The following is a 7,668-nucleotide window of genomic DNA, read 5'->3' as shown; positions in this document are numbered from 1 at the left end:
CGGAGCAGCAAACACATCTGAAGGTAAGATGAATGTATGTTTTCTTAGTGTTACAAAATGTAAAGGTAGAACTCGACCACAGCACAGCCCAAGTGCAGACCCTGAACATCCAGTACACAATGCATTCAGTAGGTGAGGGGCATTATGGGAGATGTAGTCAGGTCAAGCAGTTAAAATATCAAATCTCAGAGTAACAACCCAAAAAAGCTTAATAGAGTATAAAATCATTTACAAAGGCAGAAATTTATTACTGTGCAATTAATATCACAGACATGAAATAATACAGTGTTGCACTGTTTCACCTCACAGATGCACAACGTGTAGAAGATGTGGATAGCGATTCCCCAGACATGCAGGACACCAGCGCAGGTGAACAGATGGACACACCTGTGGTGCAAATAAATCCCTCACGTCCAACAAAGTCACGCAGGGCTACTGTTCCATCCCTAGTCACCATGGAGTGTGAAGATGATGAGGCTGATGCAACACCAGGTGGCAGCCATGGCCAGACAACTTCCATCACACAAACACAACCACAGGTCCCCAGAACTAATCACAGAGCCCGGCGTAGGAGAGGAAGAGCACTCAGGACACAGCAGGAGGAGCAACCAAGTGATGTCTGGGGTGGTCTTGAGGGACAGATGCTCCGTATGCAGCGCCTGCAGACAAAAAACACACGATTAGTACAATTGCAAGTTGGCAAGATGGCTAGCAACATAGCAGTACTGTCAGAAAGTGTGCAGCAACTGAGCAAGGTGATGCATGAGGGAAATGTATCCCAGAAGAGACAGCATCGTCAACTAATGCTGCAATTGAAAATGTTTGCTAAATCAAACAATAGATTGGCCACGACAACTGCACTGCTGGCACGTAGGTCTGTGACCATGCAAACTGAAATGTGCCATTGGAGCGGCGATGTGGCTAAAGCACTGGACCAGGTCACCAATGCAGTTGATTTGCTAAATGCTTCCACAATTGCGGCCAACAATTCCACGCCCGAAGAGGGTAGTGAGGGTGGCTCAAGCCTAAGTAGTGTGGCAGTTCCAGTCCGCACTGCAGGAAGACGCAACACACGCAGCAGTACCCCCGCCGCTTCCAACATAACGGATGACAATGCTGGGTCTGACAGGCGTCTGGGTGTTCGTGGGAAAAAGCGCTAGACTGGCATGTACAAGTGCATTCCACTATGGTGACGTAACCATTTATTTGGATTTGACTTTTCACAGAGTGACAAGTGAATTGACATTTGCAAACCACTTATGTCCATTGCACTGGTCAGATAACAAGTGTGCTTGAACACTCATGGCAATTTTATTTAATTAAAGAATACTCTGATAGCAATAGTCAGTTTCTGTGTCATCATTACTCACCTCAGAAATAATTTTGTGTGATGTCAAATCTTCTCCTACGCCCTTCTGCTGCGCCTGCCCCTTGTGCTGCATGGTGTTGTGGCACTTGCTGGTTCCCATCCTCCGAATCGCTGTCAGACACCTCGATGTCCATTCCTCCCCTTGTCGCTATGTTGTGCAGCATGGCACATGCCGCTACTATCTTGCAGCATTGTTCAGGGTTGTACTTCAGTGCTCCACCGGTCTTATGTAGACATCTGAATCGGCTCTTCAACAGCCCAAATGTGCGCTCTATGATGTTCCTTGTCGAAATATGTGCTGCATTGTACCTCTGTTGATTGGCAGTTGTGGGATTGAGGTAAGGCGTCATTAGGTAATTACGCAAGGCGTATGCGCTGTCACCTACATGTAATGGAGCAAAGAGTCAGTGGCAGCTTCACATTGACATACGTACAATGACAGTGATAAACTATAACACATATTTACCAAGCAGATGTCCCTCTCCAAATTCTCCCCTGACAAGACGGGTGTGTATGCCACTTTGCCTGAAGATATAAGAGTCATGTGCACTCCCTGGAAATTGCGCAACAATGTCAGTGATAATGTTTTTGGCATTGCAAACAACCTGAATATTGAGGGAATGGTAAGATTTCCTATTTCTATATATATATTCCTGTGTTGCAGGGGGACATATTGCAACGTGGGTGCAATCAATACAACCCAAAACATGTGGGAAACGAGCTATCTGGTAGAACTCCTGTTTGGTTTTTGCAAGGTCAAGCGCGGTGGTAGGGAACTTGATATGAGACCCGATCACGGCCATCATGGCATCAAGGAATGCTTTCAATATTCTTGAAAGTGCGCTTTGTGACACACCTCCCGCAACAGCAATGACCCCCTGAAAACTGCCTGACGCCAGAAGGTGTAGGCAACATAGGACCTGCACATGCGTTGGGATGGCATTGGTCCTACGTGTCTGTCGTTGCATTATGGGGTCCAATTCATTGATTAGGTCATGGATCATTGCTGCATTGAGCCTATACTTGTCGTATATCTCATCCTCTTGCTGGCCTAGCAAAGTTATGCGGACTCTGAAGATGCGCTCATTCATTCGCCTCCGTCTCTGTGCGGCAGCCTGCAGCCTCATCCTCCTCGCCATCAGGTAAATCCCTGCCATTGTGAACAGTGCTGGCTCATTCTGGGTGTGTTTAAATGGGTTTCAGTTGGTTTTCACCTGTCTGTGATTTGCACTCATGATTACCACCTGGTTGTGATCCTTCTTATTTAGCGATCGCTAATTTGCGATTTTCATGGAAATCGCTATTTGCGATTTGTCATGCATACATTTTGCGATTCGTTGTTTGCGATTCGGTAATTGGGACACGCTAATACCGATTCGCTATTTGATTCGCAGAATGTTTTGCGATTCCTTATATTTGCGAAAAAATGGATTTTCGCAAATATACAGTTGATGCATTTCAACACTGACTTTTGCGATCGCAAACGGCCTATTTTTGCGATTCGCACCCTTTGCGATCGCAAAAAGGTTTGATGCATGTGCCTGAAGGATCTTAAGAAGTGTAAAGAAAAATTGGAATGCACTTCTCATGCTTTGCGAAAAGCGGCCATTTTGGATGAGGCATTAAGCCCATATCGCAAATTTACATGGAGAGGGAGTGGAACTTGGTGAGCTCTGCCTCCCTCTTGTTTCCACGTGTGTGTCTCAGCGTTCAAGTATTTTAGAGTCTCAAGTTTTCTTCATTTGCGATTTTTGACCACCTCAGGTTTTCCCTGCAGCAACAGAGTTAAGAGTCACCTTCTGTTTGTTTCTTTGGTGCCAAAATACAGATATCCTTTAAAAAAATTTTTTTTTATCATGCCACTGTTTTAGAAAGGTTACTATTTGAAACAATAGTGAACATGTTGGAGAACAGATAATCATTAAGAATTTATAATTACAGAGGACTTTGAAGAAACAGTCAACCCGCTGCTGGTATTTCAGAGTTGAAAGTTGTGGGGCCTTTTCTGTTCTATTGAAGATTATAGTAGTGTGGAATCCATTTCTTGAATTGTAGTGTTTAACGTACGAGAAATGAAGCTTACACTGAACTAAGCCAATGTCATGCTTCCATCTTGGATGTGACGTCGTAATGTACCATGTGATCACTGTCGCTGTTTCTCTTGGTGTAATAAAGAATTGTGAGCCTTCCACTGGAAGCCTGAGACTTTCCCAGTCACACTGAACGTGGTGTACCTAATCAAGGACAACCCTAGCAGTCCCAGGCTCATTTACGCATTATGTATCAAGTCGTGTCACCGGGATAGACTCTGGAGGCTTTTGAATCTAATGTAGTGGACTTGTGAGCGAATCCTCAAATGTATTCTGCCGTACATCATTCCTTCTTGCTTGTTCCCCATTGGTGCATACTCTGTGAACCATGTATTGGTGTGATGCATCTATGAAACGCTTTGTCTAAAGTCCTAAAAAAGGAACAGCTTTTCTCTGTTTTCATACTCACGTTTCCCTTTATTAGAGGGCAAATCTACGCTGTATTTCCTATAGACTTTACTTAGTTCTCTGGCACTTCAGGATTTACACTTAATCCACTGATGGTCCAGCTATGTATTTTTGCACTTACATTCTGTGAGTAAACTTTTAAACTTTAGTCATTGTCTGTCATTCTTATTGAGAATGTTTACCGCTTCATTCTAATGTACAGAATTTACCAAGAAGAGACATTTCCATCAGGAAGCACCAAAGTCCATACAGGGACTGCACCGCTGCCGGTCCAAGCCGTTGGCGTGTATTGGGTGGGATAACGATAGACAGATGTGCGTACAGACACGAGAGCCTGTGGTTACACGGATGTTTCTTTTCTTTCCAGTGCTCATAGAGCTAACTGATTCATTAAAAATGATGGGGCATATTATCAATGGCCAGCGATAATTATCGCTGGCCGTGCTTAGCGATAATTTTATTATCGTAAGCTATCTCTGGAATTTATCGCCCTGGTAGCGCGTTATTAACAACGCGTTTCTCCAGGGCGGTAAAGATTCCAGAAATAGTAAGGTTATCGCCCTTTTGCAGGGAACATCGCTGGTTTTCCAGCGATGTTCCCTGCAAAATGGCGATAACCTGCTGATACGACCCACAGGGTCGTATCAGCATAATCTACCCCAATGTTGGGGATAGGTAAGTCTGCATTTTAGCAGACGTTAGATTTTGGAGAAAACAGCTGTTTTCTCCAAAAACGAACGTGTGCTAAAATGCTGGGGCAGCCTTGTAAATATTGCGATGTGAACATCAGCGATATTTGCAAGGTTGTCCATCTGGGGTACGCCCAGTGACGCCCACTTTGCATCTCATTTGAGATGCAAAGGAAGGCGCTGGAAAAAAGGGTGCTAACATGTGATTATGCATGTTAGCACCCTCTTGTAAATAGGGTGATAGTTTTATCTCCGCTTCTTTGGCTTTTTAAGCCAAAAGAGCGGAGATAAAGCCCTTTTAAATATACCCCTATATGAGCTACTTACATTTCCAGAAGAGATAAGATTTCCCTAAATTCCATTGATTTGAAACATTTTAAAGTTTAATGAGAGGACAGACAGACGAGTATTTCATTCTTCCGAGTCAGGGGAGCGTGAGGTTTTGATGAAGACATACATCCATTTTTTTGACAAAGGGTTCCCCCTATCTTGCCTCTGGTTTCTGGGAGCAGTGTCTGTTGAGCAGGAACACTTCTTCTGTTAGAGCTGACAGCTGTTTTCTCTCCTAGCCCCCCTTCTGCCTCTCGTCTTTGATATAATTTACTGACAGGATTCTGTGCAAGGTACAGATTGGAACTGGGTGACATGACATCCGTTCTGACACCCCAGTGGATTTCACTAGGTAAGTGAAAACAGACTTGTGGCAAGAAAACAGATGCTCGGCGCAGCCAAGCTCACGTGATTTTTAATAAATTGCCAGAAATAGCCATCTCTGACTCTTTGTGGAACAGCCAGGTGAAGTGAACTTCAGAAAACATGTCTCTTTTTGATTGAGTCTGCCCATTGCATCTGTGTGGGCTTAGATAAAATGCCCAATGCCTCCAAGGCTCAGCACTGAACATTGAATGGACTGTTTGTCCTTTTTGTAAATACCTAAATTCACCCTTAAGTCTACTCTGGCAACACAGTGACTCAAATAGCAGGACTCACTCAGACATCTGCTATTAATGACAGCCAGAAGTAGAGGTACCTGCCACTCCTGCCTCTGGTCCTGGGAGGAGCCAGAATCTCTCAAGCCCTTGGCAGGGTGCACCACGGTCCACCAGTGCAGCAGAAGGGTGAACATCCTTCCATCCTTAGAGGGGCGCAGAGCTCTATGCCTCGCTCGCCTGAAAGCACCGCCATCTTCCGCGCAGCCGCCCAGCAAACATTTTTGTTTTACAAAAGCAAACTTCCAAAGTGGGAGTCTATTGCTGTAAATAAAAAAAACACTGACCCTGGAAGTTTTCACCCAGGGTGTGGGGGTCATAATTTTCTGCTTCGGACCTCCAGGTTTTTCATGACGCTCCCGGCAGAAAAAGAAGTACATGAGAACGTCCCCCCTAAATAGAGTGAACAGTCTGAGGTATTTACACCGACGGATGCAATCTGTCACAATAAGAGTACCACCATTTGAACCAGAGGGCGTGTCACCAGCGGCAACGTGATGATCCACCTGACTCTAAATAAAGTGGGCGGTCTATAAGTTTGGCAGACAGGGCGCTCCACTCCATTTGTCAGATTACCCTGTCCGCCAAACTCTAAATGCCCCAGAGGGGGCGCCACCTGCGGAAACATGACGGACCGCCTGACCATAAATAACAAACAGGGCGCTCCACTCCATTTGTCAGAGTACCCTGTCCGCCAAACTCTAAATTCCCCAGAGGGGGGCGCCACCTGCGGAAACATGACGGACCGCCTGAACATAAATAGCAAACAGGGCGCTCCACTCCATTTGTCAGAGCACCCTGTCCGCCAAACTCTAAATGAACCCGTCTTTCTTTGATAATAGCAGACTCACTCAAGCCTCTGGTCTAGGTTAAATCCAGGCTCGCCTAAGAATTCTGCTCTTTTACGAGCTACTCGTTATGTTTACTCTTAATAATTCAGATATATTCCAAAATCTTACCTTACTCTATTTAATAGACTCACTCTTCTTATAATAACCAGGTTTGACAGTAATTTTGAGGCAAGGAAATAACAGGAATTTTAATTCCTGCTTGTAATGAGGCAATTTTCTTCTAAAGAAAGCTTTTAGAAGTATATTTCTCGCTTACTTCAACAAAAGTTGATAGAAGCATTACCAATGTTTTACTTCTGTAGCTTCTAAAAGTGTGTTGAGATAGTTAAGCGACAGTATATTCCCTTAATAATGAGATATAGACATCATAGTACTTAGGACCGCGCCCACCCATGAGCTAGAGCCAAGGGTCCCTTAGGGCCGGTGGGCATGAACACCTCTGCAGCTGTCTCGGACTTTCCTTCACCAGTGCCCACAATTAACTGCAGCTGTACAGTGACACAACACAAGCATTCTCTGTCGATCACACACCACAGCAGGACCTACATGGACCACACTGCATTCCAGAACCTTCCATCAACACACAAGCGCCTGTGAGCTTACGCATTCCACCTCTCCTTTAAGTCGAGTTACGGTGGCATATAGCACGAGTACAGCACAACTCTGGTCATCACACACAACCACAAACACTATCACATGTGCCACACTACAAACCCACAGCACACCAACCAAGCACACTTTACACAGTGGCACGTGCCCCCTTTAAAAGTGCATTGGTGCCCATGAGGTATGAAGTGCTGCAGAATTGAAGGTATAATGCAACATTCCAGACTCTGTACTTGCACTGCTCCAACAACCTAGAGTTTTGTGGTAGTTAGCGGCCTACAGTCAGTCAGAGTGAGTTCCGATGAACGGTGCGGTTGTTCTAATGTACATACTGCACGGATGCCAAAATGCCCACAGGGGAGTAAAAGACGAACACCGCACTGAGAGTGTGTAGTGTTTGCCAAGTGGACCCGACCACTGTTACGGGGGTCCCTGGCAAGGATAGAAGAGCTCCCCCCCTGAGCGTGCGTGCTGTGGACGTGCCCGACGTCCACACGGGGGGCACGTGGTTAAAAGTAATAAATAGCCCGGAGTACTGGGCGTGGCAAGCAGAACACTGGCTACTACGATAACGCACGGGTGGTGTAGCCATGCATTTCTAGGCCCTGGGTCACAATATTACACTGACGACGAGGTGGTCTATCCACCCCATCACGTGCTCTGCCG

The 7,668-nt window shown here is 45.5% G+C and overlaps 1 long non-coding RNA gene across 1 annotated transcript; it reads right to left on the bottom strand.

The window, feature by feature from the left end:
• Positions 1 to 224: 224 nt before the first annotated feature.
• LOC146835382 (uncharacterized) lies at positions 225 to 1,753 on the bottom strand. The gene is made up of 2 exons (XR_014960431.1): positions 1,371 to 1,753; positions 225 to 659 (listed from the first exon to the last, which is right to left on the bottom strand). It is a non-coding gene; the product is annotated as an uncharacterized LOC146835382 (long non-coding RNA).
• Positions 1,754 to 7,668: the final 5,915 nt, after the last annotated feature.

This window comes from Triturus cristatus, chromosome 4_2, assembly GCF_964204655.1.
Source record: "Triturus cristatus chromosome 4_2, aTriCri1.1, whole genome shotgun sequence".
Classification (NCBI taxonomy): domain Eukaryota; kingdom Metazoa; phylum Chordata; class Amphibia; order Caudata; family Salamandridae; genus Triturus; species Triturus cristatus.
Note: the sequence above shows the minus strand (reverse complement) of the source record. Positions and strands in the feature narration are given on the sequence as shown.